The sequence below is a fragment of the Mus pahari genome, chromosome 3 (genome assembly GCF_900095145.1).
Source record: "Mus pahari chromosome 3, PAHARI_EIJ_v1.1, whole genome shotgun sequence".
Taxonomy (NCBI): Eukaryota; Metazoa; Chordata; class Mammalia; order Rodentia; family Muridae; genus Mus; species Mus pahari.
The window spans coordinates 146,001,491-146,009,944 of record NC_034592.1 but is presented as its reverse complement, the minus strand read 5'-3'; the positions used below and the strand labels follow the sequence as shown (position 1 = coordinate 146,009,944).

General features: G+C 47.6%; 1 protein-coding gene across 5 annotated transcripts in view; it reads right to left on the bottom strand.

The window, feature by feature from the left end:
- Pkig (cAMP-dependent protein kinase inhibitor gamma) overlaps positions 1-8,454 on the bottom strand; it is a 73,533-nt gene that overhangs the window by 26,849 nt on the left and 38,230 nt on the right. Inside the window, exon 1 of one of the 5 annotated variants that reach the window (XM_021194256.2) lies at positions 6,840-6,951. The exons of the other annotated variants lie outside the window; for them this stretch is intronic. The gene's annotated coding sequence lies outside the window, so the exon portion shown is untranslated. Of the gene's footprint in view, positions 1-6,839; positions 6,952-8,454 lie in introns of those variants that run through there. 5 annotated transcript variants of the gene reach the window in all.

Sequence of the window (8,454 nt, the reverse complement as noted above, 5' to 3'; positions counted from 1 at the left end):
CCTCGAACTCAGAAATCCGCCTGCCTCTGCCTCCCGAGTGCTGGGATCAAAGGCGTGCGCCACCACGCCCAGCGGCTGGTGACTTTAAAAAAAAAAAAAACTATCTTGGCCAGGGACAGACAGGGTGATGGATACCTTTAATCTCAGCACTAGGAAGGCAGAAGCAGGCAGATCTCTCTGAGTTTGGTGACAGCCTAGTCTACACATCAAGTTCTGGCCAGGCCAGGGATACACAATGAGACTGTCTCAAAACAAATAAACTAAAAAAAAAAAAAAAAAAAAAATTAAAAGGTTGGGGGCTGGAGAGATGGCTCAGCAGTTAAGAGCACTGACTGCTCTTCCAAAGGTCCTGAGTTCAAATTCCAGCAACCACATGGTGGCTCACAACCATCCGTAATGAGATCTGATGCCCTCTTCTGGGGTGTCTGAAGACAGCTATAGTGTACTTACATATAATGAATAAATAAATCTTTAAAAAAAAATTTAAAGGTCATAATATCCCCCTTCAAATTCCTACCACAATACCATGCAGAAGCCCTAACACCCACGGTTTTGACTAGAGGTCAAGACCAATGGAGGTGGCAGCCCCTCCCCTCTCAGCTGGTAGCCCTGCCTGAGGACTGCAGTCCAGAACATGGACTATAACCGGAGGAGAGGAAGCATCACAATACACACTATAGAAACAACCAACAGAACATCACTGATGACGTTAGACTCCAAGTCACCCATCCCTTTAGTTGGGGTTCCCAATCCGGGCCATCCCTGGGGGGGGGGGGGGCACTGAACTTTGTGAGGAAGGGTTCCTTCCACTCCTCTGAAGCATGGGAGACAGGAAGGTGAAAGAACAGGCACCCTGTTGTGGCTGCAGCTTCCAGTTGCTTCCAGCACAAGCGCTGCACAGCTGTAAGCACAGGAACCGGAGGGAGCAAGCAGTAGAGCTCAGAGTCTGCTGGATCCACTGACTTAGCACTCCACAGCCCTGCCACAGTAACTGTTCACTCCCCTGCTGTCTTTCCTGGATCACAGGGCTTGGGAGGTACCCCACTGGAGTGTTTGCCTGAAATGAACTTGGCTTCAACATCAATGCTTTGTTTAAAACAAACAATACAAACAAACAAAAAAACAACAAACAGCCCAGAAATCATGTGGAATTTTGACCCGGGCCTGGTATCATACACCTCTAATTATAGCATGACAGAGGCAGAGGAAAGACCCATGGTAAAGGCAAGCCTCAGCTATGGATGGAGGATAGGACACAACAAAAGCTGTGTCTATGATCCTTCGAGTTATGTGTGACAGCCAGCCCTGTGACCTGATGGCACTGTGTTATTGCTTGCCCAAGAAGAAACCATTCTATCCCGGTTATTAATGTCACTGCTTTCCACTTTCCAGGGGTGGTTTAGTTTGTATGACAATTTATACATGACTCCCCTATGGTGGCTAAGGAATGTAAGGTTGTACCAGGCACCCCTTAAGTAGCCATTGACCTTCTTGTCCTGAGATGCATGAGAGATCCTAGGGGCCTGCAGATGGTGTTGCTGCTGTGAACTAACTGCGTGCTCTGGCTTTTGTAAACCCACTGTGGCTGTGGGCAGGATGAAATGGTCTCTTTACTGCTGTACAATGGAGCTGAGAAGAACCGAGGGCCACGAAGCAATTTCCTTGCCCCGCTGTGGATTCCAATCGATGAGCACTAGGTAACTGTGACACCCACCATTATGAACCCACCTTTTAGCACCCTTTGGCTCTAAGGCTGCCACCCTTCTGTAGCAGTAAGAATAAATTCATTTCATCTAAATTTGAATTGAGTCTAAGTCTTTGGTCTTTGCCAATGGATTCAAACTCCACAACAGCAGGGGAGCCCTGAGCACACATTTACCAAATGGTAGGGGCTGCCTCTATGAAGTACATAGAGCTGACCTAGAGACTGGGACAGAAGTGTGCATGAGCCACCAGACACTGCCTTTGTTTGGGGTTCTGAAGGTCCTTATCCTGTCCAAAGAGCCAAATGGAAGCAGTAACTTCTTGGACTATCGACAAAGCTCTTACATTGGGAAATGTTGGCTTCACAGAGTGCAAAGTTCTAATGTGCACTTCAGAGCTGAGTGCAGCGGTCAGAGAAACCATGCCTTTTAGAGGAAGCCAGGCCAGTGTCGAAGCATTTCCGGGCAGTGGTGAGCACAGCTGTGGGCCATGAGTAATAGCTATTTCCAAGATTCCCACCTCCGTCTCTGTAGGAATCACTTCTGGTGCCTCCCCCTCAGCTGAGGAGACTGGGAGTGCTCAGCTTCCCACAGCTGTGGTGGGCAACAGCTTCTTTCTGCAGCTGCCAGGCCAGGGCCCTCCGCTCCCCCAGGAGAGAAGTACCTACTTCTTTCTGCCTCCGTGCTGATGGCTAACTTGAAGCTGAACATTTGGTGTCCGGGTGACAGAAAGCAGCCCTGAAGCCTGGTTTGTAGAGCCAAGACGCATTCCTGAGGTCCTCATAGGCACACCGCCCTGTAAGTGCACACACCAGCACTCTCCCTCATGCGGTACAGCAGCAGTCCAGAGCATGCAGTTTGGTTTTACTTTGTTGTTTTGTTGTCTTGTTGCTGTTGTTGTTGTTGGTAGTGGTGATGGTGTATGTGCATGCAAGCACACCCCTGCCATGTCAGTTCTCGCCTTCCTCATTATTCTGAGACCTGACCTCAGATGGGCAGGCATGTGCAGCAAGTTCTTTCACCCTCTAAGCCACCTTGCTGGCCTTGTGTTTTGTTTTGTTTTTGTTTTTGTTTTGTTGTTGTTGTTTTGTTTGTTTTTTCCGAGACAGGGTTTCTCTGTGTAGCCCTGGCCGTCCTGGAACTCTGTAGACCAGGCTGGCCTTGAACTCAGAAATCCACCTGCCTCTGACTCCGGAGTGCTGGGATTAAAGGCGTGTGCCACCGGCCTTTGTGTTTTGTTTTTATCTTGTCCTTTGTTTGTTTGTTTGGGCGAGGGGGTTTCACAGCCCAGGTTGGTCTGGAACTCTCTATATAGGCTTGAGGTTCAGGATAGCCTGAAACTCATGACTATTCTCCTGCCTTAGCTTCTCAAGTACTAGGACTACTGGTGTGAACTGCCATGCCCAGCTGAGTTTGGTACTAATCTATAGGTGCTAATTTATTGTATTTCATCCACCCCCACAACACCCTGTGGGATTGATCTAAGTGTGGTCCCAGCTTTGCCCAAAGGCAACAGGCTCTAAAGGAGTGAAGAGCTACCCAGGGCCTCTGAGCTAAGGAAGTGATGCTCTTTCCCATCTTCCCACCAAACTCTAGAGCAAAAGCACAGGCAGACTATAGATACCAACCAGTCCAGGGATCACAGAGGCCTACAGTGGTCAAGGACCAGGACCCAGGCAGCAGACCAAAACATAGAGTAGGGCGTGGTAAGAAAACAAAGCCTGTAGTCTTCTGACTCTTGTACAACACCCCTCTTCAAGTAGAGAGCAGCTGAGCCCCCCAGGAGGTGCTGAGGACAAAACTGCAGGGGCCACACTCCAGGGTGGCCGCGACAGCCTATCCTCACTCTGCACTTGTCCTCCACACCTTCTACATGGGAAAACTCGGACAAGTTACTCGCCATCTTTGTAACTTTTTCTATCTAAGATGAAGAAAATCTCTCTCATTAAAAGGGATCAGCGAAGCTGAAACACCCAGCTTTGCACGTAACACACATTTAAGATAGGAAGCCAGGCGTGGTGGCACATGCCTTTAATCCCAGCGCTCGGGAGGCAGAGGCAGGTGGATTTCTGAGTTTGAGGCCAGCCTGGTCTACAGAATGAGTTCCAGGACAGCCAGGGCTACACAGAGAAACCCTATCTCATAAAACAAAAAACAAAAAAACAAAAAACAAAAAAAAACTTTAAGAGAAAGATAGGAAACCCACATAAGAGTTCAGCACAGAATCCCTTCCACGGCCTACCTCTATTCCTAAGATGCTGTAAACTCACCTCCAGGGTGACACATGTCAAGAAAGCCTTGTAATGGCACTATGGTAGCACAAACAAGAAACTAAAGCCACCCTCACCTTGCATATGAAGAAGACATGGTACCTCTTTCCACTCCAGTTTCCATGCAGGGATCCAGCAGCCCAGACCCCATCCTTTCAGAGCAGCATGGCCTCACTACCACCTTAGAAAGGATGGCCTCTGTCCAGAGTCACCAATGCTTGGGACCAGGCTGGGGATGAGGCACAGGAAAATATCTAGGCCTCCCATTGTCCCTGCTACAGGGTAGCTACAGGTTCACCTTACACAGCCACTGGGGAAGCCTGCAGCTTTAAGATATGCCAAGGGCCTCTGAGAACTCTCCCTCTAACCCTGACCTTACTTCAAAGAGTCTCCAAACAATACATCCTCCTGAGGATTAGGGGCTCCGGTGGCCTTAAAGACAAAGACTTGACAAGAGCTGGAACACAGCTGACTTTGGCTTTTGTTTCCATCCTAACTGTGGAAATCCCTTCTCTGAGCAGTGGCTAGGACACTAGGTTAAGAGAAAGGGCACACAGGCAAGTACAGGGGCCTTTCCCCTTCCTCTGCTCATCTCTCCTGACAAACTAAAAACTAGAGTGGTAGGTTTTAAGTTGAAGTGGAATTGTTCAGGCTGGAGAAACAGCTCAGCAGTTAAGAGCACAGTACCCTCTTCCATAGGACCAGATTTGATTCCCAGTGCCCATATCAGGTAACTCGGAAACACCTCTAACTCTGGTTCCAGGGGATCCTATCAACGCCTTCTGGTCTCTAAGGGTACATGAGGCTCAGTCATACAGGCACACATACACAGTTGCATTAGTAAAAGTAAATTTAAGTGGAAACAGAATTATCTCCTTCACCTATGTGCCAGGCTTTCCACAGATTGCAGATCACAGTGATAGGCTAATGGAGACACAGGAATTGAAGTTAGCCAATAATTATGTACATGGAGCTCAACTGACTTAAGGAAGGAGTTCAGAAGGATATGGAAATATTTACCCCCTGCAAAGATGGGCAGGGGATTCACAGTAACCATCTACTACGGTAAAGGGTTGACCACTGACAGGGTGTTGACTAACAGTCATTTTTTCTAAGTCCCTCTTAAATACAAATGCTTGTAGACACCAACTTTTTCCCTTTTTCAGGCACACCAAATCTATAGAAAACTGTAAAAATTCACAAGCAACTTAATACTGCCTGTGAGTGTGTGTGTGGTGTATGCATGTTCATGTATAGGATGAACATGTATCCGCCTGCCTGTATGTAGCTTACATACTTTATGTGCATGAGAGTATGTAAGCCAAAAGCCAGCCTCAAGGACCTCCTCTATCCCACTCTACCTCTTCTTCAAGGCAGGGTCTTTCATTAAACCTGGAGTTAAGTGGGCTAACTGCTAGTTGGTGAGCTCTTGGGAACAGTCTGTCTCCATGCCCCCAACTCTGGCATTACAAATGCACTTACCGTTACACCCAACTTTCATATAAGCTAGGATCTGAATTCAGGTCTTTGTGCTTTTAAACAAGCAAGCACTTCATCCACTGAGCCATGCCTCTTGTCCAGTGTCATCTTGATTTTCCCACCTGGCTAGTTTTTAGCCGTGTTGAAATACTAAAAACCTAGGGCACTTTGCCCAAAGGCTGTAATGGTCTCAAAGAAAAGAAGTGTCCACAAGCTCATCTGGTCTTGGTCCCTCATTTCAGTACAAATAAGAAAATTCAGGTCCAAGTGTCTGAGATGCTGCCCAAGGCTACATACTTTCTATGGGTGACTTTTCTATATGGTGGGTTTATTTTTTGTGATGCTGGAGATAGAAACCAGAAAGGCTATGTATATGGTGGCAAGTGTTCCACCTATTCCATCTCTGCTTTTTGCCTTCCAAGGCTGGAATATTTCCCTCTTAGCTATAACTTCTCAAATATATTTAACCTGCTTGGCTCAAACCTATCTGTATCTCAAGTTTCAGGGGATTCTGTGCCCATTTTTGCCTCTGCAGGACCAGGCATGAAAGGTTCAGGCAGATCTCTAGCACATATACACAGGCAAAACATTTATACACAGAAACTACGTAATATATAATTTAAAATATATTAAGTATATTCAACCTAACTGCAGAGATGGGCCACAGCATGCCATAAACCAACTCTAGCACCAACTCTAAACCAATTCTGAGGAACTCAGCTGAGATCCACCAAAGGGACCGAGAGGGAGCAAGCCCCCACCACACCCCCTGCACAGAGTGGCTGGCCTTGTTGAAAGTCCTGAAAACAGGCTCCAAGAGAAAGCCTAAGGGCTTACATGTCTGTTTACTCTCTAGACACAAAGTTTTAAAAGGAAGCAAGGAAAAGACCACAAAGCTAAGGCTAAACATCACTCCTTCAGAGCCTAGAGTTCTCCACACAATTGCTACAAGCAAACTGGCATTTAACATATTCCCAGCACTTAGAAGTGGAGGCAGGAAGATTGGGAGTTTTAATATACCAATTTTATATATGTGAGACAAGTCTTTCTAGAATTTGCAAAACGTTTTTAATTGGAATTTTAAAAACACTCTGTAATCAGACAACCATTAAAATTTTACGGACTGCAATTTCTAAGGTCTGATTTGGCTTCTTAGCCTGTATGTGGGCACGTAGGTGCTCTGAGGGCTGTAGAGACCACCGAAACTATGTGGAGAAGGTCTCCAGTGGGGATGGCGCCAGCCTGTGAGAATGAGGCTCGCCCTCTGCAGCCTTGGACAGCTGCAGGGAAGGCTGTAATGTCGGAAGCAATCGTCCGTGCATCAGAAGATAGAAACAGACCTTTGTGGGCAGCAGGCTGGGGTGATGGAAGGCAAGACAGTACTCACAGGAGCCAAGTCTCCAAGGCCAGGGGTCCCGGGCCAGATGGGAAGGTAGAACAAGAAGCCAGGACTCAGACGGGCAGTGAAGGCTGGGGCAGCCAGCTCGCTCCTGCCCTCTCTCTCCCTGGGTCTCCTAAATGAAAAGCACTTCGAGGTTTTAGTGGGTGTTTCCCAGTCTCTGGCCAAGTCTCCATTTGTTGTAATCCAATTCCCGGTCTGATGATGTCAACCACTCAACCCACTTGCTCAGTTTCCACCTCTCCGTCCACAGGAGAGATCCATTTCCTTTGGACAATGAGCCAGAGGGCTGTAACTGCATCCCAGGCCCGTCACATTTGTCAAACATCCTTCCTTCAATTTTCAATGCTACGGCTCAGTGACAAAAGGCTTCCTATGTAGTCAGTCAGTGGCCAGGGCTCCCCACGTAAATCTGCCTCTTAGTCCCTGGGAGGCCCGTGGTTGCCTGTACAGCTGTGCTTCCATTGGGGTATGCTTTCTTTGGGAGTATGACATGCTAACCAGGCAGAAGCCCTCTCTGGGTCTCTCCATCTCTGTCCTCTGCTCAGTCCTCCAAGCTATTTCATCACTCTGGCTTCCTAGGAGTGTGCTGGGCACAGTATGTGCATGTGTCCTTCTGTTCTTATGAATATACACAGGAAAGGCTGGGACACAACACTGCTCTGTTGCCTGGAGAACTGGCTTCAGGTCTTGGGCCCTGCTTCAAGCAAGTCACAGGTCTTTGGTTTCATCAGTAAAATGGTAACATGGGTGTCTTTCCTGCCTGAAATTCCACTGGAAGCCAGTGTGTGCAGAGCTTGTTATCAAATGCATCTTGGAGCATTCTATTCCAGGCTAACAGACACATGCCTGAGCAGGAAGAAACCCTGGCCCAAGATGCCTGGCCTTGTGAGCTCCTGGGGTCCCCTTTATAGGGGAACTAAAACATTTCTCTGTGAGAAAACCCAAAAGAATTCAGTGAAGGAGTCCCAGAGGGCATGAAACACAACAAAAACTACTAGATAAGATAAACAGTAAGAGAATTTAACTGTCCTTAGGGACAAACCCAACAACCGCTAGGCTAGATAACAAGAATGTTGCATGTGCAGTGTGCTCCACCAAGGAAGATGTGGCAAACCTCTCGCTCTTGCCTGTAAGAAGCAGGGAGACCTAGGCAGGGACTGTGAGCACCATGAAGAGTCAGGGGCAGAATCTGGGTCTGACATGACACATACCCCCAACTCTCTAGACCCCAGTCTCCACCTCTCAGTTTTCCTAACTTAAATGAGATGCTTCATTTTAGGATTATGAGAAGTGACACTCACCAGGGGACAGAGACAGCGGTCAATACAGCCCAAGTATGCTAGCTCATGGGCAGATGCAGGTTCTCATTGTGGTATATCATCTCTTTTGATTCTCACGACACCCCTAGGAGAATTACTATTACTCTCTTTCCTCAATAAGAAAATGAAACAGGGGCTGGTGAGATGGCTCAGTGGGTAAGAGCACCCGACTGCTCTTCCGAAGGTCCGAAGTTCAAATCCCAGCAACCACATGGTGGCTCACAACCATCTGTAACAAAAATCTGATGCCCTCGTCTGGAGACAGCTACAGTGTACACACA